Genomic DNA, 26,663 nt, shown 5'->3' with positions numbered 1-26,663 from the left:
GAGCAGACGGCTTCCCAGTGCAGCCCGGTGACACACGCTCGCGGGGCCGCCTGAGGCGGAGCGCGAGCGTGTGCACGAGCGACAAGGGCACGTTCGGAGCCGGAGCAGGAGCCGGAGCCGGTCCCGGCGCAGCAGCAGCAGCAGCAGCAGCAAGAGGCACTAGCGCGCCGGCCTGCCGGTGGGTGTTCCCAGCCCACCTCTCAGGATGGGGAGGGGCTGGCCGCGCACCGGGGATTTCAGCGACCAGAGCCGCAGCTGTACGGTCCCTCCTCCTCTTGCTCCTCCCCCGATTGATTGTTTTGGGGGGCGGGCGGAAGGGGCGGGAGGGGGGATACATTACATGCCAGCCAAGCAGTTTAGTTCCTGCTGATCCATCACACGCACAGAAAAGGGACTTGCCCGCGCGCGGGGCTTGGTTTGTTGTTGGGGGAGAGAAAGGGGGCCCCTTTTGTCTGGGTTGCCTTCTCCCCTCTGCTCCGCCCTCCCCTCTGGTTTCCTGCTCTGAGGAGGGCAAAGAGAGTGGGAGAAAGGGCTGCCTCGCAACCCCCGTTCCCCCTCCTCGAGCGGGCCCCCAGTGCAATTCGATGCGTCCCTGGTAAGGCTCCCTCGCGCTATATTGTGTCCTCTCTTGTTTCTGAAGCCTCCACCCACTGGCCCACCCTACATTTAGCACATCATGTGATCCGGGTAAGTCATTTGCAAGTACAACAGTTCTCTGTGTTGCCCCCATTCATTTCCTGAGAACTGCATAGAGCAGCTGAGGGAGACCGTGTGAGTGAATGTGTGTGTGTGTGTGAGAGAGAGAGAACGAGAGTGTGAGTGAGTGTGTGTGTGTGTGTGTGTGAGAGAGAGAGAGAGAGGGGGAAGGAGGGAGAGAGGGGACTCTGTATAAGGGAAAGAAAACAGTTTCTCCTGCTCTGCAGCTTCTGTTCAGGTCTGTGCCTATTCCATTTCTTATCAGAATAAACATACCTTTTCTTTTTTTCTCTTGTTGTCCCAATCAATCAGCTTTCAGATAACATTTTATTTTCCTGTCATTACATTATTGTAAAATGTTGGAAGGCTGATCTCTCGAATGGGGCAAGCATTGGAGGGCAGGAGGGAGAAGCTTTTGCAAAACAAGGATATGTGCAAGGCTTTTATTAAATTACCCGTAAAAAGGATGTTTAAAAAAAACTAAAAAAAAAAAACCTTTGTCAAAGAATGCATGCTAATGTGTAGTCCACAGGGAGTGGGACTGCTTGGTCACGTAAGTGACAGTGGCAAGGAAACATAAATGTCATGTTGAATTTGGGGTTGCTGCTCTAGTTTGTCATTCAAAAAAATCTGTTTGTCTGCATGTTATTTGGAGGAGGAGGGTAACGGGTTAAGATGGGGATGACACTGTTGGCATTAATAGTGGTCATTGTGCTACAGTCATTATTGTCTCCAATAGTAATGATGTGTAACTGTCACTTGCCACAGTGCATAGTTCATGGAAGTAGCTGGGGGATGGCCTATGGCTGTTCTTTTCAATTAAGGTGGACCTAGCTAGAGTTGACAAGGGAGAACTTTACATTGAGACCAGTGGTGAGCGTCAGCTTGGGAGCCACCGCAGCTTGTCTGTTATAAGCTTGCTGTAACCTGACGAGTGAGTGCTGACCTCAGTGACATTAGTTTGTATTAAAGCAAGAGGCTTCTATGCAAGAGGAATCCATTCTGATTTTATTCATAATAGAGCTATTATTGGAACTTTCTGTGACCGTTTATATTGAGGGCAAAAAAGAACTTGCCAGATCTGATTAATAGTGTATTTAAACTGAACGTTTGGGGGGGAAGTACCAAATCCTTTGTGCTATGTTCCCTCCATCTCTCCCCCTCTATTCTTCTCTCCCCTCACAAAAAGCTTACAGTTCTGCATATCTTAATAGTAATAATAACTTTAATTTAACTGATAAAAGATGACTATGCTCAGTTAAAGTCTAAGTACAGTGGAATGTATAATCTGGATAAATAGTCTATGTAGTTGGTATTGTCATTCTTACTAATTTAAGTATTCAGATTGTTAAAGAACTGTTCTGTACAGATAATTTTAAGAAATTCCAGTGAGTAATTTTTTTTTATCAAACTGATTATTTAAAATAATAAGGACGGTTCTCCCAGTTACATTTCAAGGCTGGGGAAACAAACACTCATATTTACATTAAAAGCATGTGCATAGAACTGCTACAGCAGACGTGTGCCAGTCAAACAAACGTCACCCTGTAAATCCACCTAAACCATTCCATTCCCTTTTCTTACTGGAGGATAGAGTTGTTTGGCAAAGTAAATGGTCTGACATGAAATTTTGCTGATGACAGGCAGGGTGGTGCAGGAGTTTGCAATGTGAATAGGAGTGGTCACTTTTAAACACTGAGTGTATTCCTGTTAGAAATTTTTTTAAACTGTTATTTACAGAAACATAATATTAATTCAGTTTCAAGAAGCAGTAGCTTCAAACCTGGGTTATGCGATGTGTAGCTATTGTCACCACCTATTGCCAGATATGTTAAGATACGTATTTTATGCATTTAAAATCAGAACAAATATGAGCAGATTTTATAAAAGATATTGAAGATAAACAGTTTAGTTTGCTTTCATGATTTATATCAGCCTTGTAAAATTCTACATGTCTGTGGCAATTTTTTTTCCTGCATAGGTGGTTAACCAACTCTTTTTTTCATTATCAGTCATGGTATAAATTGATTTTTATTTTATTTTATTTTATTTATTTTTTGCCATGGCAGGCAGATATTCATGGCAACTTTGCAAGGGTGCTTTATATAGTACTGGTGCATGACCTCCATTTTCTGGTTGATCTCCAATTTTAAAATGTTACAGGAACAGCAAAGTAGCCTCTAGTGTAGAATTAGTAACTATGCTGAATTGATTGGAGACGGGGTGATATGGGCATTTTATTGATCATCTAAAGCTATAGTAAATCTAGACTGAATGCTTGGTTTTTTATATGTTCTGTGTGTGTGTGTGTGTGTGTGTGTGTGTGTGTGTGTGTTTTAAAAGCTTAACAGGACACAGTCAACTTAAAAATCTCATTACTGTCTGAAAATGTTATACCATCTAGGCAGTGGTTCTCAACCTTTTCAGACTATTGTACCCCTTTCCGGAGTCTGATTTGTCTTGCATACCCCAAGTTTTACCTCACTTAAAAACTACTTGCTTACAAAATAAGACATAAAAATACAAAAGTGTTACAGCACACTATTGCTGAAAAATTACTTTTTCATTTTGTCTGTCTGAAATTTTAGTTTGTACTGACTTTGATAGTGTTTTTATGTAGTCTATTTATAAAACTAGGTAAATATCTAGATGAGTTGATGTACCTCCTGGAAGACCTCTGTGTATCCCTGGTTGAGAATCACTGATCTAGAGTCCCAAATGAATCCTGTGACCATCATTGCTGAAAGAAGTTAGCAAATACAACATTCTCTTTTTTTCCCCCTCTTCATTTTCTTTGTGGGTTTGGCTACATTTATGTACACTCATTTTAACTGTTTTGCTGATGATCACTTTGCCTTGTCTGAATCATGCACTAGCATGATGGCAACCCTCTTTCACTGCTCTGGAGGAGCTCACATGCACACACCTTCCCCAGGTGCTGGAGTGTGTGGGGTTTACCAAAAGCAGCAGAGCTGTTGCAGTTTCTGAGTTTGGGGCAATGAGGGTATCTGCTTTTCCCGGGACTCCCACCTGGAGCCAAAAAAGACAGGAGAGAGTGGGTAGCCACAGCAACACCCATCTTCACATGGGCCTTTCATGGAAATGGAGCTTTAGGAAGTGTGTTGGGGCAGGGAGTGATAAAACCTGTCCTGAAGTGCTGTGAAAGCCTCCGTTTTTTCCTTCCTATTGCATTGTAGAGGCTGGGGAGAAATTGAAGGTCAGGGAGCTCTCCTTCCTTGGAGTCTCCTCCCTGCCATCCAGGAGCAATGGGTGCCTAGGAGGTGGGATGGCAGCAGGAGGAAGGATTCTTGATTCTCTTTTCTACTTTACTTGTCTGGATACTTCTGCTGTTATTGTAGAAGCTGGCTGGCAGGTGCTGGTGGTGTTCTCAGACCTGCACGTTGTCCGTTGTTGTAAAGATTCTTAATTGACCTAAGTAGAAAAATTCTTGTAAATATTTTAAAAGGAATTTTGTTAAGATTTAGTGCAATTCAAAGGCTGCTCTGTTAGAATATTTGTTGAAACTAGTCAGATCAGAAAATACTCAAGTTGGCTGTCCCTTTAAAAGAGAGGTCCTCTAATATTTTGGGTTTGATTCTGCCCTCTGCTGTGGTGATGCACTGGAATGGGCATGGTAAGGGGCTTAGATTGTAAGCTGTTTGAGGTAGGGACCATCTTTTTGTTCTTTATACAATGCCTAGCACAGTGGGGTCTTGGTCCATGACTGCAGTGCCTAGGTAAAACCACAATACAAGTAATACTACATGGAGCCTTTTTCCTTTGAGTATATCGGGTAGGAGTGCTCCCAAACACTCTAGGGCCTTTTATTATACTAGTGTCAATGGACAAAATGGTCATTAAATTCAGTGGGAGCAGGATTGGGCCCCAAGAAAGCTCTAGGGGGGAATATTCAACCCTAGAGGTGTGGTTAGGGCTTGGGTGTGCCAAGTTATGAAAATGAGGGTACAGCTCCTGAGCAGAGAGGAAACAATGTACATTCACTGTGTGTGCTAACCTGTGCTGAGCCATAATGCCCTGAAGCTGCAGGATTGTGTTTGTGAAGATTGTGTGGCTGGCACTGCTCTTCACGCTGCTATCCAACCTCCTGGTCTGCTCCTTAAAAAAGGGGGTAGCATTTTGCTGGTGGAATGCAGGAAAATATATCTTAAAAATATATCTGATACTCTTGCATTTAGGTTGAACATTGTTTTCTAAGGGAACAATTGTGTTTGAGGAAATATTTATATTTGTCAAATCAACTGTGTGCATACCCATGGATAAGACACTTTTGTATTAGAAGAATGGAAAAATAATTAACATTATTTTTGTCAAATGTTTTATCTGTGGCTCATCCCTCCCCCCATTTGAATGGAAATGACTGTGGTTTACCTTTGTGCCATATACAAAAAATAATAATTTCCCCTTCCAAGAAATTAGATTTCATTTTTTGAAAAACTGATATTGGTGCAGCACTGAGGCCTTGACCTTCTCAACTCTTGGCTAGTGGTTGTTTACTACAGCTGCAGTCTGTGTGTGCATGGAAGGGGAGGAGCTCAAACACAAACATGCTCACTTTCTCCAGCTAAGATGAAAACATATTAAAAAGCCATGACATTTCATAGCAAGCATTAGTGAGACAGAGTTAAACAGTCATATCGGGGCTTTTCCTATATTCCTAAACATAATATGCTAGGTTATGTCTGTAAGACAGACTGAGTCTTGAAAGTGCAAATGTGAAAGCATGAAATGGCTAAACTTCTCATGCACTGAAGAAAATACTTGCTTTTTTAAAGATGAAATACAGGCTTGATGTTAGGAAAAGAGAAACAGAATATTTTGTCCCAGTATTAAAAACATTTTAATATAGGTCAGAGTTGTTCAGTCAGTCAAGATCACTGTGTAATTTTATCCAGTGAGACTCAACCTAGGGTTCAAAAAGTGAACATTACACAGTCCTCTTTTCTCAACTGAATCATATCGAAAGGGATTTTTTTGTTTTGTTTAAAGGACACATTAGATGAGAAAATAAGCAAAAGAGTAATATTTGAAGAATCACAATGTCAAAATGACTGTTTTAGTTTTAATATCTCTAAAAATAACTCTATTGATAATCTTGGCAAGAGCATTGACTCTAGTTCTAGTACTTATCAGTGACCATTGGAAAAGTGGGCAAACTGGGACAACTTCTTTTCAGAATGAAGGTTTTCAGTGTTTTCCAGTTAATTCATTCTGTGTGTGTACTTCAGGGTTTGTTCCCAAACAACAAAGTCAGTAATAAGTGTGTTTTTTTCCCCCTGGTAGTCTATTCTGAAGTCTTTTATTATTATACAGAGTAAATCATTTGGTTACAAAAAAATTCTTAAAAGAATTTTTGAGGTGAGACGAGACAAGCATAAAATTAGCTTTGCTATGAAGTCAACTTTGACTACTCTGCATAATGGAAACATACTGGGCCTGGTGTGTGTTACTACCTTGCATTCCACTATAGGCTCTGTTTGTATTTACCATGGTTTGTGGTAAGTACCACAGACTTAGAGTGGTTCAGCCAGAATCAAGCTATGAGAAATGCACAAGGTAAGTATTGCATTTTCATGGAACAGTTGTTGTCTGTATCTTGCCTGTGTATGACAGAGAATGTGGCCTAATGCAAGAATGGAGTTTGAAACTCTTTAGTTTTAATCCTGGCTGCACCACTTTGTGGCCTTGCACAAATAACTATCCCTATCTCATTTTCTCTATCTGTGATATGGGGCTAATGCAGGGGTCGTCAACCTCTGGCACGCGGCTCGCAAGTGTAAGCACCCTGGCGGGCTGGGCCAGTTTGTTTACCTGCTGTGTCCGCAGGTTCGGCCGATTGCAGGTTCCACTGGCTGCGGTTAGCCGCTCCAGGCCAATGGGGGCTGCGGGAAGCGGCATGGGCTGAGGGATGTGCTGGCCATGGCTTCCCGCTGCCCCCATTGGCCTGGAGCGGCAAACCTCGGCCAGTGGGAGCTGTGATCGGCCGAACCTGCGGATACGGCAGGTAAACAAACTGGCCCGGCCCACAAGGGTGCTTACCTTTGCGAGCCTCGTGCCAGAGGTTGCCGAGCCCTGGGCTAATGGAATATAGAAATATATGTGGTAATACTTACTTCATGGGGAAGAACTAATTTATCAGTGCTTGTAAATTGTTTTTGAAGAGGTAAGATAAAGATAGGCCAAATCTAGGGATCAGAACCAGCCAAAGTAGTAGACTTGGGTGCTGGGTGTCTCTGCCAGGTGATAGAATTCTCTCTTGTCTACTGGTATCTACCGCCAGTCCCCAGAATCCAGGCAACTCAAGGAAATCTACTTCAACCCATCTACTACAGCCTACTGTTTTGAAGTAGCTTTTATGGATGCACTGTATCCCTGCTTCAGAGCAAAATACTAGAATCAGTGTAGCACTGGATTCTTTGGCACTGCCCCTCCTTGCCCCTGTACACTGTTCTGTGGGGAGTCCCAATGCAGCTTGTCCTCAGGCTTCATATTGATTACCCCTGAATCATGTTTCCAACACCATAACTGTATTGGTTGACTTGTCAAGGGAGCCTCTACAGCTGCAGAGACAAGGGCTGGATTTGCCAGTGTAAGTGCTGTTGCTGATTATTATTATATACATTAAAACATTTAAAAGAACATTAAGGTTGCAAAGTCAAGAACTCAAAAGTTATGAAATGCCATAATTAAGGCTGCCTGTATAGGGTCCTGTAAGAAATAATATGTGATCATGTAATTAAAGACAGTGCGTATGCTTTATGGTACAATGATGCTGAAATAAGGTGACACAGGCAACCCTAATTTGGTATTTTCTAACGTCTTAGCACATGACTATTCAACCATAAACATTTTAATGGTTTTTTAAAATGTAACCTCTTAGGTCTTGAAAAAGAGAACTGAAAATGAGAATTCTATCATGGGGTACCATATTTACCCCCAGTTGAGTCATCAGTAGTATTGGAACCCAGGAGCTTTAGATCCACCACTCCAAGCACTACCTCTTGAACCCAAGTGCAGGCTGTTCTCCTTTATGTGAACGAACTACTAGAGAGGGCTCAGATATGTTCTTTGCTACTGGCTTACACAACCAGTTGCTAGATAGCAGAGCAATTCTGGGAATCCTGGGTTCTATTCCTGGCTCTGGAGGTGAGTATGTACTAGTCCTTAAATGCAACACAAGCAGTCACCTAGATTCTGAAAAACAGTGCATCAAAGTAAATGAGATTTAGATCTGTCATTTTAGAGACAGAGTTCTATTCCCAATTCTGCCAGGGGTGACCTTAAATAATAATTCAGTTGTCCCATATGTACATAAGAACATAAGAAAGGAACAGGCAATGATCAAATGATCTCTCTCCTGCCATCCATCTCCATCCTCCGTGAAGAAGAACTTCCTTTTATTTGTTTTAAACCTGCTGCCTATTAATTTCATTTTGGTGACCCTTTTCTTGTATTTATGTGATAAAAAAAACTTTTTTTTTTCCCCTTCTCAACATCACTCATCATTTTTTTTATAAAACTGAAGAGTCCTAGCCTCTTTAATCTTTCCTCATATTTTAATGATTCCTAACATCCTGTTTGCTTAACCAGTAAAATGTAAAATGGGGTAATGATATTTGCCTGCTTCCTAATTAATGTGTGGTCTTGCTCAATAGTCAGAGTAATGAAGTGCACAGAATTATCAATACAAATGAGTGGAAGAGTTAAGATTCTAATTTATGATCTCTTCCTGGTTCCCACTACATCTTCCCTTAGCCAAAAGGTATTTTGGTGGTGCTTCTCCTGCTTGTCCTATGTCCCTTCTGGAGCTTTAGCTTTGTGCCTGCAATGTAGAAGGCTCATTGAGGGCTGGGAGCAAGACCATTGTAGTTGCATGTAGGGAGCTCTGAGGCTGGGAGCATGTGCAGTGCAGCTAGTATATCCAGAGATTTTTAGCAGCAGGCCTCTAAGAAGCTCTATTGAGCATGTGGAAGTGGTGATTCTAACGTGCTTACATCTTGTCCAAATTTGTTTAGGTTTTCACTGGGATAACAAAAGGCACCTCACTGACCCTAGGATTATTTCCTCTGACAAATATAAATTCCTTGTTCCAAAACTAGAGGTCTTTAAAATAAATAGTTGGAAAAATATTCATATTGGGAGATCTTTTTCCCTCATGGTCAGAAATAGCTGAACAACTTTTGTCGAATTCTTTCAAAACAATTCAACCTGGAACATATACCTGGCATGGAAAATTTCAGCCGAAATTGTTGAAGTGTGTTAGATGTAACCTTGGAAATAATTAAATGAATGTCAAAGAAAGCTCTGATCATCAAGCACAGCGAATGGTGTCTTTCTTTTATGAGACCTCAGCGCTTTCAAAGGAGTCAACTACAAAATAAGGCCACAGTCCTCCTAGTGACGAGGACAGACACATAAGTGTCATGAAAATAATCTATAACCAAATTGCAAAACACCTGACATGTTATACAACAAAGAATCTTGGACAGGGCATGGTTCAGGTTAAAATCAAAACAACGTGGAGCTCAGTGTTTGTTTTTTAAATTGAGTTGTGTAAGGCTGGCATAAAAACAATTTCAAGCTGGCCTCAGAGTATGGCCATCAGAGGTCTGAGACAGAGTTCTAAGAGCTGCAATTCATGACTCTAAAAAGTTTTTAAAATTTGGGCAAATGGTTTGCACTGTTCCAGGTTCTCTTTCATAGCCTCGGTCATTCGCCTGCCCCCCGCTCCTCCTTCAAAAGAATCTTGGGGTAGAGGGAGATGAAAAGATATTCTTGAAAACTTAGGGGAAAAAGAATCCTCCTTGCTGATTTCTGTAATACCAATAATGCTTTTAAATGCCACTTTTTTCCCATTGGTTCCATCTAGTGTATGAAATAATCTCTGTAGACATGTCCCTATAGCGTTTTTTTTTGTGGGGGGGAACAAACAAAATGGCACTCCTTAGGGTGATTTTTTTTTCTTAAATGGGGCATGTAAACTCAGTTTATTTAGCAGAGATCTGGAGTTTGTTAGCCTAATAGAATTGCCATTTGCACATTCGCCTTACAGGTCCCATGTGCAACTAGATCAAAAATGTTCTAAGTTGCCCACAGTATTTATCTAAAGCAGATTTTAAAAATTACAGTCCTCCTATTCTGGAAAAAAACAATTTGTCACTTTGAGTGACTTCACTGGGACAGACTCTGCATTAGACACAACAAGCACAATACAGTAGGAAATAATAGGAACAATTAATTTTTTTTTCATTAGATTTAGTACATATATTCTTGTATCCAAGCCAATATCCAGATTTGGTTTATTTTGTTCTTGTTTCAGGTGCAAGGTCTTCCTTTAATCTTTGTGAGTTGCATGTGTTAAGGATTTGTTCTCATTCCCACTGCAGTTTTAAAGGGGAAGCATTTGAGATGCCTTGAATTACTGAGTGACAATAGATCACCTTTACTGTAGGCTAAACAACTTAATTCCGTGAAATAAACTACAGGAACTGTTACATGTTGAATGCTTAAAATAGCAAAGAGAGTAAGCTGGGCTTTAAAATTCAATCGGTTATTGGATTTACTAATGCCTCTTTGCCTCTTGTAATAGGAGTCAGTCAGGATAACTACTCTCATTCTATGGAAGAAGGTTTCCAGGTCATCTTCAAGGACTGGTGAATGTACAGGTCTCAACTGCTAGTTAGACTTTCATCTGAGGACTAAGCCTACTAGCACACTTCTGTGGTCTCCAAATGCTAATTTGCAGATCTGTGAATATGTAACTTCTGTGGGGAAGGACTGGAGAACAGTCAAAGGCCATAAAATCACCTACATTTTTCTCAAATGAATAGTCTGTCCTCCTTCCAGTCAGTTCTGCCTCCACTCCATGTCCATCAATTTGATTGCCCTCTGCCCCCTTTTCCAGTGCTGGTCTGCTGCTCTTAGAAACATAGAATCATAGCAGAAGAGACCTCAGGAGGTCATCTAGTCCAACCCCCTGCACAAAGCAGGACCAACCCCAACTAAATCATCCCAGCCAGGACTTTGTCAAGGCAGGCCTTAAAAACCTCTAAGGATGGAGATTCCACCACCTGCCTAGGTAACCCATTCCAGTGCTTCACCATCCTTCTAGTGAGATAGTGTTTCCTAATATCCAGCCTAGACCTGCCCCACTGCAACTTGAGACCATTGCTCCGTGTTCTGTCATCTGCCACCACTGAGAACATCTGAGCTCCATCCTCTTTGGAATCCCCCTTCAGGTAGTTGAAGGCTGCTGTCAAATCCCCCCTCCCTCTTCTCTTCTGCAGACTAAACAAGCCCAGTTCCCTCAGCCTCTCCTCGTAAGTCATGTGCCCCAGCCTCCTAATCATTTTCATTGCCCTCTGATGGACTCTCTCCAATTTGTCCACATCCTTTCTGTAGCTGGGGGGGCCAAAACTGAACACAGTACTCCACATGTAGCCTCACCAGTGCCGAATAGAAGGGAATAACACTCCCCTCGATCTGCTGGCAGTGCTCCTACTAATGCAGCCCAATATGCCATTAGCCTTCTTGGCAACAAGGGCATACCATTGATTCATATCCAGCTTCTCGTCCACTTTAATCCCCAGATCCTTTTCTGCAGAACTGCCACTTAGCCAGTCAGTCCCCAGCCTGTAGCAGTGCACGGGATTCTTCCGTCCTAAATGCAGGACTCTGCACTCGTCCTTGTTGAACCTCATCAGATTTCTTTTGACCCAATCTTCCAATTTGTCTAGGTCACTCTGGACCCTATCCCTATCCTCCAGTGTATCTACATCTCTCCCCAGCTTAGTGTCTTCTGCAAACTTGATGAGGGTGCAATCTATCCCATTATCCAGATCACTAATGAAGATGTTGAACAAAACCGGCCCCAGGACCGACCCCGGGTCACTTCGCTTGATACTGTCTGCCAACTAGACATTGAGCTGTTGATCACTACTTGTTGAGCCCAATGATCTAGCCAGCTTTCTATCCACCTTATAGTCCATTCATCCAATCCATACTTTTTTAACTTGCTAGCAAGAATACTGTGCAAGACCGCATCAAAAGCTTTGCTAAAATCAAGGTATATCACATCCACCACTTTCCCCATATCCAAAGAGCCAGCTATCTCATCCTAGAAGGCAATCAGGTTAGTGAGGCATGACTTGTCCTTGGTGAATACATGTTGACTGTTCCTGATCCTCCAAGTGCTTCAAAATGGATTCCATGAGGATTTGCTCCGTGATTTTTCCAGGTACTGAGGTGAGGCTGACCAGTCTGTGGTGCCCCGGATTCTCCTTCTTCCTTTTTTTAAAGATGATGTAACAGATCGCTGACTCACCACCGTGGTGCCTCCTGCTGGTCGTCTGGGAATTAGCCCAATTCCAGCACTTGGGGCACCTCCTGCTGGCCGGTGTCTCTCCTGCCTCAGGCCCCGTGTCCCTCCCAAATGCTGGTGCCCTTTTCCTTTGAGGTTCTTCCCACAGCAGTACCCCCACACTCTGGGTCTCCCCCTCCCAGGGGAACCCCAACCCTCTAAGCCCACCTTGCCTCAGTGATTACTGCAAGTCTTCATCTAGGCCCCATTCTCTGGGGCAAACTGCAGTCTGTAATGGCCACTCATCACTGGCAAGGGGGTTGGACCTGCTGCCTTTCTTGGCCCAGCTGTCTCCCTGCAACTCCAGTACCTCCTTAAGCCTTCAGCAAGGCCTCAGCCTAGGGACTCGCCAGGCCAGAGCTCCCCAGCCCTGCCTGCCCTTCCCCAGCAGTACTCTGCTTCAGGTACCCTGTGCTCCTCCAGGCAGCTAGGTCCTTCCCACTCCCAGGCTGGAGTGAGGTTGACCCATCTCCTCCCTTAGCCCTTATATCAGAGCCAGCTGTGGCCTGATTGGGTGTGGTCACAGCTGTGGCTGTCTTTCCAATCAGCCTACCTTTTCCCCAAGGTGCAGTGTAACTGCTCCGCTACAGATGGGCACTATATTTGTCTTTTTCCAATTGTCCGGGACCTCCCCCAATAGCCACGAGTTTCAGAGATAATGGCCAGTGGCTCTATAATCACATCAGCCAACTCCCTCAGCACCCTTGGATGCATTAGATCTGGCCTCATGGACTTCTGCATGTCCAGCTTTTGTAAATAGTCATTAACCTGTTCTTTCACCACTGAGGGCTGCTCACCTCCTCCCCATACTGTGCTGCCCAGTGCAGCAGTCTAGGAGCTGACCTTGTCTGTGAAGACCAAGGCAAAAAAAGCATTGAGTACTTCAGCTTTTTCCATATCATCTGTCACTAGGTTGCCTTCCGCATTCAGTAAGGGTCCCACACTTTCCCTGACCTTCTTCTTATTGCTAACATACCTGTTGAAACCCTTCTTGTTACCCTTCACATCCCTTGCTAGTTGCAACTCCAGTTGTGCTTTGGCCTTCCTGATTACACCCCTGCATGCTCAAACAATATTTTTATACTCCTCCTTAGTCATCTGTCCAAGTTTCCACTTCTTTTTTGTGTTTAAGCTCACCGATGATTTCTCTGTTAAGCCAAACTGGTCGCCTGCCATATTTGCTATTCTTTCTGCACATCAGGATGGTTTGTTCCTGCACCCTCAATAAGGCTTCTTTAAAATACAGTCAGCTCTCCTGGAGTCCTTTCCCCCTCATATTAGCCTCCCAGGGGATCCTGCCCATCTGTTCCTGGAGGGAGTCAAAGTCTGAATTTCTGAAGTCCAGGGTACATATTCTGTTGCTCTCCTTTCTTCCTTTTGTCAGGATCCTGAACTCTACCATCTCATGGTCACTGCTGCCCAGGTTGCCACCCACTTCTACTTCCCCTACCAATTTTTCCCTGTTTGTGAGCAGCTGGTCAAGAGGTTCACGGCCCCTAGTTGGTTCCTCCAGCACTTTCACCAGGAAGTTGTTCCCAACACTCTCCAAAAACTTCCTGGATTGTCTGTGCACCGCTGTCTTGCTCTCCCAGCAGATGTCAGGGTGATTGAAGTCCCCCATGAGAAGCAGGGCCTGTGATCTGGAAACTTCTGTTAATTGTCTGAGGAAAGCCTCATCTACCTAATCCTCCGGGTCTGGTGGTCTATAGCAGACGCCCACCACAACATCATCCTTGTTGCTCTCGCCTCTAAACTTAACCCAAAAGATCTCAACAGGCTTTTCTCCAGTTTCATACTAGAGTTCTGAGCAATCATATTGCTCCCTTACATACAGTACAAATCCTCCACCTTTTCTCCCCCGCCTGTCCTTCCTGAACAGTTTATACCCATCCATGACAGTGCTCCAGTTATATGAGTTGCCCCACCAAGTCTCTGTTGTTCCAATCACATCACAGTTCCTTGACTTGTGCCAGGACTTCCAATTCTTCCTACTTGTTTCCCAGGCTTCTTGCGTTCGTGTATAGGCACCTAAGATAACTAGCCGATTGCCCTACTTTCTCAGTATGAATCAGGAGGCCTCCTCTGTTGCACCCTCCTCCTTGTGTTTCCTCCCGATATCGTACTTCCCCACTTATTCCGGGCTTAGGTCACCATCCCCCAGTGAACCTAGTTTAAAGCCCTCCTCACTGGGTTAGCAAGCCTGCCTGTGAAGATGCTCTTCCCTCTCTTCATTAGGTGGATTCCATCTCTTCCTAGTAATCCTTCTTCCTGGAACAACATCCCATGGTCGAAGAATTCAAAGCCCTCTCCTCCTACACTACCTGCGTAACCACATTTATCTCCACAATTTGATGGTCCTTCAACAGGGAGGATGGATGAGAATACAACTTAAACTCCTTTATCCTTCTTCCCAGAGCCACATAGTCTGCAGTGACCCACTCGCTCAAAGTCATTCTTGGCAGTATCATTGGTGCCCACGTGGAGAAGTAGGAAGAGGTAGCGGTCCAAGGGCTTGATCAGTCTCGGCCAGACATTCCGTCACATCCTGAGTTCTAGCTCCAGGCAAGCAGCACACTTTTCGAGTTTCCCAGCGTGGACAGCAGATGGATGACTCTGTCCCCCTTAGGAGGGAGTCCCCAACCACCACCACCTGTCTTCTCCTCTTGGGAGTGGTGGTCGTGGAACCCTCATCCCTAGGACAATGTATCCCATGCCTTCTGGTCGATGGGGTCTCCTTCTGATCCATTCCCTCAGATGACTCTTCCAAACCATTCTCTGCTGTAGTACCTGTGCAGAGAACCTGAAAACGTTTTCTTACCTCTATCTGCATTGGGGGTACATGGGTTCTCCTCTTTCTTCTTCTGGAGGTCACATGCTGCCAGTTTTCTTCCCCATTCTGCACTGATTCTTCAGCATGCTGTGCCTGCAGTACCAAATGCTGACTTCTGTCCAGAAAAATCTTCATTTTCTCTGATGCAATGCAGGGTTGATACCTGGGTTTCTAGTCCTTTAACTTTCTCTTCCAATATGGAGACCAGCTTGCACTTCGTACAGACAGTCGCTTCTATCCTCTGGGAGAAAGACAAACATGGTACATCCTGTGCAGGTCACAACAGCTGATCGCTCACTATCCACAATGTCTTCCTTCTAAGAGCTTCTTCAGATGTTGTATTTACTGCTCACAGAAGCCTGAAAGACAAAAAAAAAGCCCTATGTGGGAACTCCCCCTAAGTGAACTCCCAGGAAAACTCCCTCTGTTTGCCTGTCCTGTGTTTGCCACTCACTCGGTTTGCAACTGGCTGCTTTTTTATAAGTCTCCTGGCTCGAAGCAGTGGCCCTTGCTCAAAACCTTTCCTCCAGTCAACCGCTCAAGGCTCACCCGGAACAAAGCACTTCCAATTCACACTTTTCAAACAAACAACCACACGGTCAAACAGTCTCTTGTTCTTTTGGCCATGCAGGAATCTGTGGGCCTCTTGGCTCTTCCTCCTGTACCTGAGCCTTCTCCTCCCCACTCCTAAAGCAGAGCCTAGTAACTCAAAAGCTCCTTTGAGTTTTAGTCCCTTCCCACCCCACCCCATCTTGTGGAACTAGCATCAGTGGCTTGGCCATTTTACACCCTGTATTCCCTCTTCTCATTCCGTGAAAAAATGTAGCAAGCCTAGCTACTCTACTTCATTTCTTGCTATCCCTTCCCTCAAAGGAGATGGGACACAAAAAGGATTAGTGGTGGTTGGGCCACTCTGCTCCTTTCCTGTTCTCCCAAGAAGAAGCCCGTGTCTCCTTAACCCACTCACTTGATCAAAATGACTCCTTGCCCTGTGTGAGTAGGCCGGGGAGGTATTTCAAGCATACTGAGAGACTAGTCCAAGGTTTCTGTCTTAATATCAAAGCCTTCCATGAGAAGGCTGCCCAGACCTTCCATGATGACTACTTTTCACCCAAACCAGTATGGTGACGCTCATGAGTACTAGAGTAGGACCTTTCACAGGTGCTGGACCTAGACTGTGGAACTCTCTTTCAGATAAGAATGAACATAGAACTAAGCAATATATATATTTTTTTTGCCTAAACATAATGAGTCAAGTAGAAAGATGACAAATATAACACAAAATGTCCTAATTTCATGTCAGCTGAAAAAAAATTCCAGAAGTACAAAAATGCTTTCACCTCAGTTGTTCTCCATTCCTTATGTTCTTCTTTGATTCCCATCCCTCAGTTCAGCAGCGATGATGGAGCTGAATTCAGTCTTTCCACCACATTCTGTTTTGTACCAGCTTCATGGCTTTGTTCATCATCTTTTTAAACCTTTTAGTTCAATGTCATTCTTCTCTGTAGCTGTCCAATGCATCCTCTGTCTTCCTCTGTTTCTAGGTCCTTGCACTCTAGTATATGTCACCATGTATGGTCTCCTTTCCAGGTCTATTCTTGACATGTGTCCAAACTATCGCAGTCTTTCTTGAATCTTCTGTAACAGCATCTAGCCCATTTCTTATCACTTCAATTTTTCTGCTGTTCTGACATTCTGTAGTAATCAATCAGAAATAAATATTTCACATTTGTACAAATATTTTCTATGAAAGGGACTAGAAGTGAACACTAATATGTTATGTTTGGACCAGCTAATATGCCCTAAAACATACTGACAACAGTGAGAATGCTATAGTAAAAGTCAAGCCAAATTCAACCTGGATGTAAGTCCATTAATGTGAAAGGCGTTGTACCTCATTACACAGACTGATTTTGGACTTGAGTCTTGAAGTCACTTTATTTCTCTACCTCCCAAATTGATATGGGTCCCTGGTGAGAAAGCTATTAGCTGGCTAGTTTGTGTCCCAGAATATATAGGCTTCTTTTTTTAAAATTTAACTTTTAATTTGATGGGTACAGCAGGGGGCAGTTCAAGCACTTTGTCATACAAAACCCTCTTACCATTTGTGACGGGGTAGTGTTATTTTTCGGTTAGAACTAGATTTTTAGCATCTTTAATTGAGACTTCTCACTTGTTCTGTGCAGCCTAATTGCTTTTATATCCTTGAAAACTAGAGGAGGAGAGGCAGTAGTTATAAATATGGCTGTTAATAGACTATGGGCCTGATTCTGCCAACTCCCATTGTGGTAGTACCTTTGCTCCTGTGACTAATTCTATTTAACTCTGTGGGACTACTCATGCATAAGTGTTTACAGGATTGGGCACCCCAAATTAATGGATGTTTTTGGGTCTTAATATTTTTAGTGTTTTTGTTTGAGTTCAATTCTTTGGGGCATTATGAAAGAAAGAACGAACTAAAAAAGTGTACTTTCTTAAAAATGGAGAAGTACAATTAAAGTGAAGAGGTCTAACCAACACAGTGGAAGGATAGGAGAACAGTAAAGAGCAATGAAGTCACCTGTGCAAATACTTGCTCTTTTTATCTTACTGTGATCCCTGTCCTACTCCCATCTTTACCATTGATTTCAGCAGGAGGAAGACTGGGCCCCTTGTGTAGTTTTTCTGTTCCTATTCATATCCTCTAACTGTTTGTAGAGCTGAGTTGCTAATGGAATTAATATTTTTTAATAGACTTAATTAATTACAATTATTAAGTTGATATTAATCATGTATTCATTTAATAATCCATAATAGCCAACAACAGAAAAAACACAGACATTTACAAGCTAGTAGTTCTGCGGTGATTTGAAGTGCAAGGTAAGCTTGGAGCTATTTTAAAGGATAGATGCTTCTTTGGCTTGTTATTCAGGTTATGCCTAGCTGTATCTAAAATCTCCTTTGGTGATGGTGATATCAAGATTTAAGCAGACATCAGACATTTGTTATTATAGTAAATGCAAATTGAATTACATAAATTGAGAGATGACAGGTAAACAATTGTTAAGTTGTGTGGTTGAAAAGAACTATCCTCTCCTCTTATTTGTAAACTAGAATGATGCTTCTCTTGACAAAAATGTAAACAGTTCCTCTCTCCCTCTGCTGCCCTCCTACCTTCCTTGCCATGCCTGAATTGCTGCTTTCTTACTTATGCTTTGAATATGCACACAGCATTGTGCCCTCTGCTCATGCCATTGCTGTGTGTCCTAAGGAGGTGGTCTTGGCCTGAAGAAGAGGTACACAGTGAGCCATATAACTACAGGAATTAACCAATAGCTATTGAAGCCAATAGAAAAACTCACCTTGACTTTGGATCAATCCCTAAATAATCATTTTAAGCCCATCTTCATTTTACTGTACATTCATATTAGTTTTAATGTGGAGTACATTTTAGATCTCTTCTTTCTTTTATGCACTCAGGACCACATTAGATGTGATAATGCTGTGATTATTCAGACACTAGATTTTCCAGCAACTTCTAGATCATTAATCATACCTATTTTAGGAGTAAATTAGACTAGCCTGTGACGTTGGTAGTTACTCAAAAATCTGTTTGAGGAAACATCTCTATACTCCTTCCAGGAACCTATGTTCTTTCTCAGTAATTCTATAATTGCGCTTCTAGTCAATACTAGGATAATTGAAATCCCCTCCTAATAATTGTTTTAGCCCTCTTATAGACCATGCTAAAGTCCATACGTATTTCCTGATGTGTTTTCTCCATCTGCCCAGGACATTATAACTTATTTCAATGATCCCTCCATTTCTACATTTTCTGTGTTTTTGCTTCTTTTCAAATGATGGTTTCTGAAAAGATAAGTTTATTTTATAAAACAAAAATACAAAACCAACCGTTTTCCTTCCCTCCCTGAAGTGTTCAAGTGGCAACTGAATACTGAAACATGATTCGCGTCGACTTTTTCTATCATTCAACAACATTTTGTTCAATGCCCTGCACCCATTCCTACTTGAATCTCTTTGGAAGTAAACAAACAGTATGTTATGAAGTCTCCAAAAGTGTCCTTTGCAGACTGACTTTCTGAACTGGAAATGTAATTCCCCTATTCCTGGGTAAAAATCCATTTTTGTTGACTCTGTTTCGCTTCCTCTTTTTTAAACAACTGAGTGTACTCTCTATAAACTATTAGGGTAGGCTCTGAATCTAGGTCAGGATTAAGAAAAGGAAGAAGGAGAATTAGTGCCATAAACTCCTTTGAATGTAGCAGTCTGAAATCTCATTTTTGTCATTTGGAAGAAGGACTGTAATGATACTCCAAACTGTCCTGGAAGAACATGCACAAGTCACCCAGTAAAGAGCACTAGAATAGCATTCAGGCATAATGGAGACTCTGTGCCAAAATAATTCTCGCCATGCCCTTGAGGGAGGTTTAAATCAGTGTATATTTATCCATTAAAAAAAAGAGAAATACAGCATAATACAGATTTTATACATCTCTACTACAAAGCTAATTAGTCCACTGGGAAACTGCTTATCACTTCTCTGATATATTACAATCCCAGCTTTTGCTCCAATTCCTCCTTCTAACAAGCCCTCTTTCGTTTCACTGTGCAGCATCTTGATTTAGGCTTCCACTAGGGTAGTTGAAAAGGGTCTGTACTGTACTGGTGACTTGCTTCTATTCGTGATGCTTGTACTCTTTACAGACTACCAATAAAAAGGAGCCTTTTACAGTCAAGCAATGCTGTTTGAGGTTTGTAAACAGCACTCAGTGGAGCTTTTGAACTTTGTCCTCTGGGTGTAGGTCTTTACATGGAAAAAATGAGGACAAAAAAAAGCAGTTTTAATCATTAACTTAAGAATCACTTATCATGGATGAGTTTTATACTAGGGTTTTGTTGTTTACACCCCTCTTGACGTCTCCTTCAGTGTTCATGTCTGAGTACTGATGTCTGTAACAAACCTAATTTTCATAACACATATTTCTATGTGTGGAAAATAGTTATTTTTATATAGATTTGCACGTTATGTATGTGCCAGTATAAAGGTCCATGGATGGAGTCCTAGAACTGAAAACTCTAGTGAAAATGTATTACTGCAGCTCCCGGAAACACTGCTGTAAAGTAGTTACCAGAGTTACTCTGAGTTACTGCAGGATATAGATTTCATGTGGCATCTCTATGTGACTATATGCAGCTACCTTTGGGAAAACTTGTGATATCTCACAAAATGCTGCATGAAAAGAAATTCCACTTACTTCTGCTGTTTAAGGTCAGGCTGTCATTTTCATTACACACCCTGCTGTTTATAATTAGGGCTTCTAAAAGTTCATGGGGCTAACCCTGACAAACAATTTCCTTTCCAGAATGATTTTCCTTGGGCCCTTTCTTGCCACCCTTTCTTCAGGTAAAGACTACCCTTTGTGCATTGCCCATGCTTCTTTTGATGCATGAAAAAGTGGCTTATCTATTTCCCAGCAGCGCTCCACTTCTCCCCACATCTTTCCTACTCCCCGCAGAGGACTGTTTGGACTGGGATGTAGGTGGTCTGGCCTGCTAGTCAGAGCAGGAGTCAGGTATAGTGGGCAGAGCAGGTATCCACGTTGGGGAACAAATGTGAGGGTCAGCACCAGACCTTTAGCACCATTAGCAACTGCTAATTATCAGAGCCAGGTGTCGAGTCAGAGTCAGGAATTGAAGCTGAGGTTTGGAGCTGAGGTCAGATACCAAATGCTAGAACCAAAGGTCAAACCAGAGTCAGAGACAGAAGTCGGAGGCTGGGATTGGAGACAGGACTGGTAACTGATGGTGGAAGTAAAGTAAGGGCAGGAACTGGAGAAGAGGCAAGGATCAAGCACAGAGCAGGAATCAGGAACATAGTTGGGTGCAGGAAGCAGACACAAGCAGCGTCCAAAGCAGCCACAATAGGAAATCACCTTGTTGCACAGACAACTTCCTGTGCCTCCATTTGGCTTAAACAGTGTGGTTGGACCAATCAAAGGAGCAGCTGGGTGGCCATCCAAACTAGACTCTGATGAGTGGTGCTTGGCTGAGACTGTAGCCTTACAAGCTGCCCGGCCTATCAGGTTTCAGCAAACATTGGGTGGAAGCCAGGATGCAGCAGCTGTCTGGGAACTCAGGCCTGGTTTCAAGACTTGGGGCATCACAAGGACTTTCTGCAGGTCTGGGTCTCTCTAAGGGGATGGGGAAGTTGAAGGGGACTGGCCAAACTAGAGTTGGAGCTGAAGAAAATGCAAATGGTCCCTCACTGCCTAGGAAATGTACTACAACCTGGGCCTGTACTCAGGGGCGGCTCCAGGCCCCAGCATGCCAAGCGCGTGCTTGGGGCGGCATGCCGCAGGGGGCGCTCTGCCAGTCGCCGGGAGGGCGGCAGGCGGCTCCGGTGGACCTCCCGTAGGCATGCCTGCGGAGGGTCCGCTGGTCCCGCGGCTTCGGTGGAGCATCCGCAGGTACGTCTGCGGGAGGTCCACTGGAGCCGCGGGACCGGCGACCGGCAGAGCGCCCCCCGCGGCCTGCCGCCGTGCTTGGGGCGGTGAAATGGCTAGAGCCTCCCCTGCCTGTACTAATAAAATGGTAACAGCAAATGAGCACATTTGTACTAAGCAGTGACTTGAAGGCTTCCTCAAAACTTTTTTTCCCTCTTGAATAGATTTTTAACACATTGGTTTCTCTTATTGTAATACTAACAAATGTTTGCTTATACATTTTTTCAGAAATTCTAGATACTGCAGCATCTGTATCAACTTCTATTCTCATATTTACATTGGGCCAGACCCTCAGCGGGTGTAAATTGGTCCGCTGACTTAAATGGAGCTATACACCAATGGATGTTTTTCGCCTTCCTCTGCAGTATGGGGCACGGGTCACTTGCTGGAGGATTCTCTGCACCTTGAGGTCTTCAAACCATGATTTGAGGACTTCAGTAACTCAAACATAGGTTAGGAGTTTGTTACAGGAGCGGGTGGGTGAGATTCTGTGGCCTGGATTGTGCAGGAGGTCGGACTAGATGATCATAATGGTCCCTTCTGACCTTAAAGTCTATGAGTCTGTGTTCTGGTTCATCATTTGTATTAGCCCAACATGGAGCGTTGAAGTGGGTTTTCCTACATTACACACAGTTCTGAGAAGTGGTATAAATCACAAGCTAGTTTTTGTTGCTGGCTCCTCCAAGTCTGCATAGCTGGCACTTAATTCTTTCATGTGAAAATGACTATATTTTGATGATTTTCTTCTCTGCTGTAGGGTGCATGCTCCTTTAACACCATGCTAAGTGGATTTCCCTTGCCTTAGCCTGCTTATTGAAAATACATAATTTGATAGAGTTCACAAACAGAAACATGGATCCCCTCTAGCTTGCAGATATCCTTGTAGGTGGAGTAACTCCTATCATCTTCCTTGTCACATGAAGGAAGAAAATTTCAGTCCATGGGCATGTAGGTAGAGGGCTGCCACAAAGGGAGACCCACATCAGTGCAATATCCACTTTTCCTCCTGGGATGAGTTCTTTTTGTGTGAACAGTACTCAACAGCCTCTGAAAAATTCTTCCAAACTCAGAAGGGACTATTGTGATAATCTAATCTGACCTCATGTATAACATGGGCCTAGAGCAGTGCTTCTCAAAGCTGGTCTGCCGCTTGTGCAGGGAAAGCCCCTGGTGGTCCGGGCCAGTTTGTTTACCTGCCGGGTCCACAGGTTCGGCCGATCGCAGCTCCCCACTGGCTGCGGTTTGCCGCTCCAGGCCAATGGGGGCTGCGGGAAGCGGCGCGGGCTGAGAGACGTGCTGGCTGCCCTTCCTGCAGCCCCCATTGGCCTGGAGTGGCGAACCGCGGCCAATGGGAGCCGTGATTGGCCAAACCAGCCCGGACTGCCAGGGGTTTTTCCTGCACAAGTGGCAGACCGGCTTTGAGAAGCACTGGCCTAGAGAATACTTTGAAAAACATCCAGTCTTGATTTTAAAATTGCCAGTAGTGGAGAATCCACCATGGCCCTGTTAAATTGTTCCAATGGTTAAATACCTTCATTGTCAAAAAACAAAACAAAAAAAACCCCTCCTTATTTTCAGTCTGAATTTGTCTAGCTTCTACTTCCAGCCAATGGACTATGTTATACATTTGTCTGATAGATTGAAGAGCCTATTATCAACTGTTTGTTTTCTACCCAAATACTGATAAACTGTGATCAAGTCATCCCATAAATCTTTTTGTTAAGATAAATAGATTGAACTCTGAGTTTGTCAGTGTAAGTCAGGGGTCAGCAACCTTTGGCACGCGGATCACCAGGGTAAGGACCCTGGGGACCCGGACTGGTTTGTTTACCTGCCACATCCGCAGGTTCGGCTGATTGCGGCTCCCACTGGCCGCGCTTCACTGTCCCAGGCCAATGGGGGCGGCGGGAAATAGCGCGGGCCAAGGGATGTGCTGGCCGCCGCTTCCCAACGCCCCCATTGGCCTGGGACGGCGAACCGCAGGCGGTGGGAGCCGCGATTGGCCGAACCTGTGGACATGGCCAGTAAACAAACCGGCCTGGCCTGCCAGGGTGCTTACCCTGGTGAGCCGCGTGCCAAAGGTTGCCAACACCTGGTATGAGTAAAGCTTTGTAATCCTTTTAATCATTCTTGTGGCTCTTCTTTGAATCTTCTCCAATTTGTCAACCTCCTTCTTGAATTATGGACACCAGAACTGGACACAGTATTCAAGCAGTGGTCACACTAGTGCCAAATACAGAGGTAAAATAACTTCTCTAATCCAATTTGAGATTCCCCTTTTTATATATTCCAAGATCACATTCACTCTTTTGGCCACAGTGTCGCACTGAGAGCTCATATTCAGCTGCTTATCCACCATAAGTTAGTTTTTAAACTATTTAACGTGTGCCATGTTCATTTTATTGTAGGTTTTTAATCAAAATTTTGTGTGGTACCAACCCAAATTCCTTTAAGTACACCAAAAGTATTACCTTTATCAACCAAATTTATAATCTTGTAAAAAAAATCATGTTTAATTTGAGAAGATCTGTTTTCCATAAACCCATGTTGCTTGGCATTAATTATATTACTTTCCTTTAATTCTTTATTAATTGAGTCCCATGTTAATTGCTCTATTATCTTGCCTGGATTTGATATCATACTGGCAGGCTTACAATTATCCAGGTCATCCTGTTTACCCTTTTTAAATATCGGTCCAACATTAGCATTCTTCTAGTGTTCTGGAATTTCCCCTGTGCTCCAAGACTTATTGAAAATCCACATTAATAGTGCTGCAAACTCCTCAACTAGCTCTTTTAAAACTCTTGGATGCAAGTTATCTAAATCTGATGATTTAAAAATCTCCAACTTTAGTAGCTACTGTTGAATATCCCCTTGAAATACTAGTGAAATGGCAAGAGTGTCATCAACGTATGATAGGACTACATCATCTGTTTTTTTCCCAAATATAGAACAGAAATATCTATTGAACACGTCTGTCTTTTCTGCATTGTTATTGATTATTTTACCATTTCCATCTAGTAATGGACCAACACCACTGTTAAGATTATTTTTGTTCCAGACATACTTAAGCTCATTCTTACTGTCTTTAACTCTGCTGCCACAGATTTCTCCTTGTCTCTTTGCTTCCCCTATCAATTTTTTACAATTTCTAACTTCTGGTTTCAGATTCATTACAGTCAGCTTCCCCTTTCTTCCAATTGTTGTGTATATATTAATAGTTTCCTTCACTTCCCTCTACACCAGCTTGGTTTTTTTTAACCAGTATGGGCTTTTTTTTTATTGTGGCTTTTTGAACATCTAATAAAGTGTTCTTAAATAATTCCCAATTATCATTTATATTTTTCTGATTACATTGCCGTTTCTGATGACTTGGCTCATAATTGTTTTCAGTTTTGTGAAATTCACCCTTTTAAAGTATCAAATATCTGTATTACTCATATGGACATTAATATATTTGCATACTATAAATATGTTCAAGTTATCACTTGTGCCTAAGCTACCATTAATTTATATTTCTGTGATCTAGCTATCTAAAAACAAGGTATAATATAAGATTCCCCTGAGTTTTGAGGGCAAAGCTGTTAGAGTTAGGACACTTTCATCTATAATATTTGACATTCCAAGGATGTTTTAATATTGGCAGCATGAGACTTCGAGGATGTGTCACTCAAATTGAAGTTCCCCATGATAATGCCCCAGTTTTTCCTACTGATTAGAGTTAGGTGCTTAAGAAGTCATCTGTTCCCTAGTCTGATTTGGTGATCTGTAGCAGTTATCAACTAATATTCCATCTTCATGAGTGGTGCATGAACTGCAGGCTGGGGGGGGGGGCTAGCCCCCAGTCCCGCCTTTCCATGCCCCCCCAACTGCGGCCACTGGCCCCGCCCCAGACTAGCTTCTCTCAGCCCTGAAGCAGCCGTAGTTCCTCCCTCTCCCCCCCGACCCAGAGTGCTGGGAGGGTGGGCGGTGCACTGCCGCAGCCCTCCCCCAGCCCCGGAGCGCAGGGAGGGCACTCGGCTGCAGCCCCATCCCTAACCCTGGAGCGCCGGGAGGGCGGGTGGCCACAGTCCCCTCCAGCCCCAGAACGCTGGGATGGCAGGTGGTGCGTGGCTCCAACCTCACCCCCAGCGCTGGGAGGGCAGGCGATGTGGCCGCAGCCTGAGCTGGGGCCACTGCACAGAGAGACTGGAGCCATGGCAGAGCAGGAAGCTCAACCAGGAGAGGGGTGGCTGGGGGGCAGACCTTGGGTGGGGCCACCCCTGGCTGTTTGGGGAGGCACAGCCTCCTCCAGCCTATGGTACCCCCCGCCCATGCCCATCTTGTGCTTTATATGTTGGGACAGTGATTCTCAAACTGGGGTCTCCACAGGCCCCGCAGATCAATTCCTCCTCCTCCTCCCTCTCCCTTGCTCAACTCCTTCCCCTCCCTCCCAGCGCCTCCTGCATGCTGTGGAACAACTGTTCCCCGGCGTGCAGGAGGCGCTGGGAGAGAGGGGGAGGAGTGGGGACGGGGTACGTTTGGGGGAGGGGGAAGAAAGAGGTGGGGAAGAGGAGGGGCAGGGGTGGAGGGGGGCGGGAAGATGTGGAGTGCGGGCGGGACCTGGGGCTGAGCGGGGGATTTGGGGTCCATGAAAATTTTGTAACTCAAAAGGGGGTGCTCGGGTTGCTAAAGTTTGAGAACCATTGTGTTAGGACATTGGTCCATAAACATTCAAGATCATTTTCTTCCGAGTTGTGAGTGACTAGGAAATGGGTAATGCCATTTCTGACAGAGTGCCAATCCCCTTCCCCTTTTGCCTTCTTAATCCTTTCTAAATCGGTTATAATAGTTGATTTTAACATTCTAATCATGCGAATCATCTCACCAGGTTTAAGTAATACCTGTAGTGATCTGGGTTTCGTTAAATCATAAACCAGTGAATGAGAAAGGAATAAAACTTTAATAAAACAAACTGGAGAGCTTCTGTAGTGATCTGCTGTACACAGCCAGGTGGTGTTCCCAACCTCCTCCTCTAGTACATACCTCCAAATTCCCATACTCACAACACTGTCCCTTATGAGGGAGTGTCTACAAATCACAATCTTTCATAAACATATCTCTACATCTTCCCTCTTAAAGAAAAATAAATTAACTCTTGTATATAAAGTTAACTATCTAATAACACATATATTAAATTCTCAAACCATCTAGTACATTTCCATAAATCCAATGTGTCAACAACTACCTAGAGAGGAGAAGTGACCAGCAAGCACAT

General features: G+C 43.7%; 1 protein-coding gene across 5 annotated transcripts in view; it reads left to right on the top strand.

Moving 5' to 3' along the window:
• Positions 1 to 379: 379 nt before the first annotated feature.
• Positions 380 to 26,663, top strand: part of KLF12 (Kruppel like factor 12) — a 386,124-nt gene continuing 359,840 nt past the window's right edge. For 4 of the 5 annotated variants that reach the window (XM_039481408.1, XM_039481399.1, XM_039481360.1 and 1 more), the window contains exon 1: positions 380 to 687. The gene's annotated coding sequence lies outside the window, so the exon portion shown is untranslated. Of the gene's footprint in view, positions 688 to 851; positions 935 to 26,663 lie in introns of those variants that run through there. The other variant, XM_039481370.1, reaches the window with a different exon arrangement.

The sequence above is a fragment of the Mauremys reevesii genome, linkage group 1, assembly GCF_016161935.1.
Source record: "Mauremys reevesii isolate NIE-2019 linkage group 1, ASM1616193v1, whole genome shotgun sequence".
Taxonomy (NCBI): domain Eukaryota; kingdom Metazoa; phylum Chordata; order Testudines; family Geoemydidae; genus Mauremys; species Mauremys reevesii.
The sequence above is the reverse complement of the archived record's forward strand: the minus strand, read 5'-3'. Positions and strand labels throughout refer to the sequence as shown.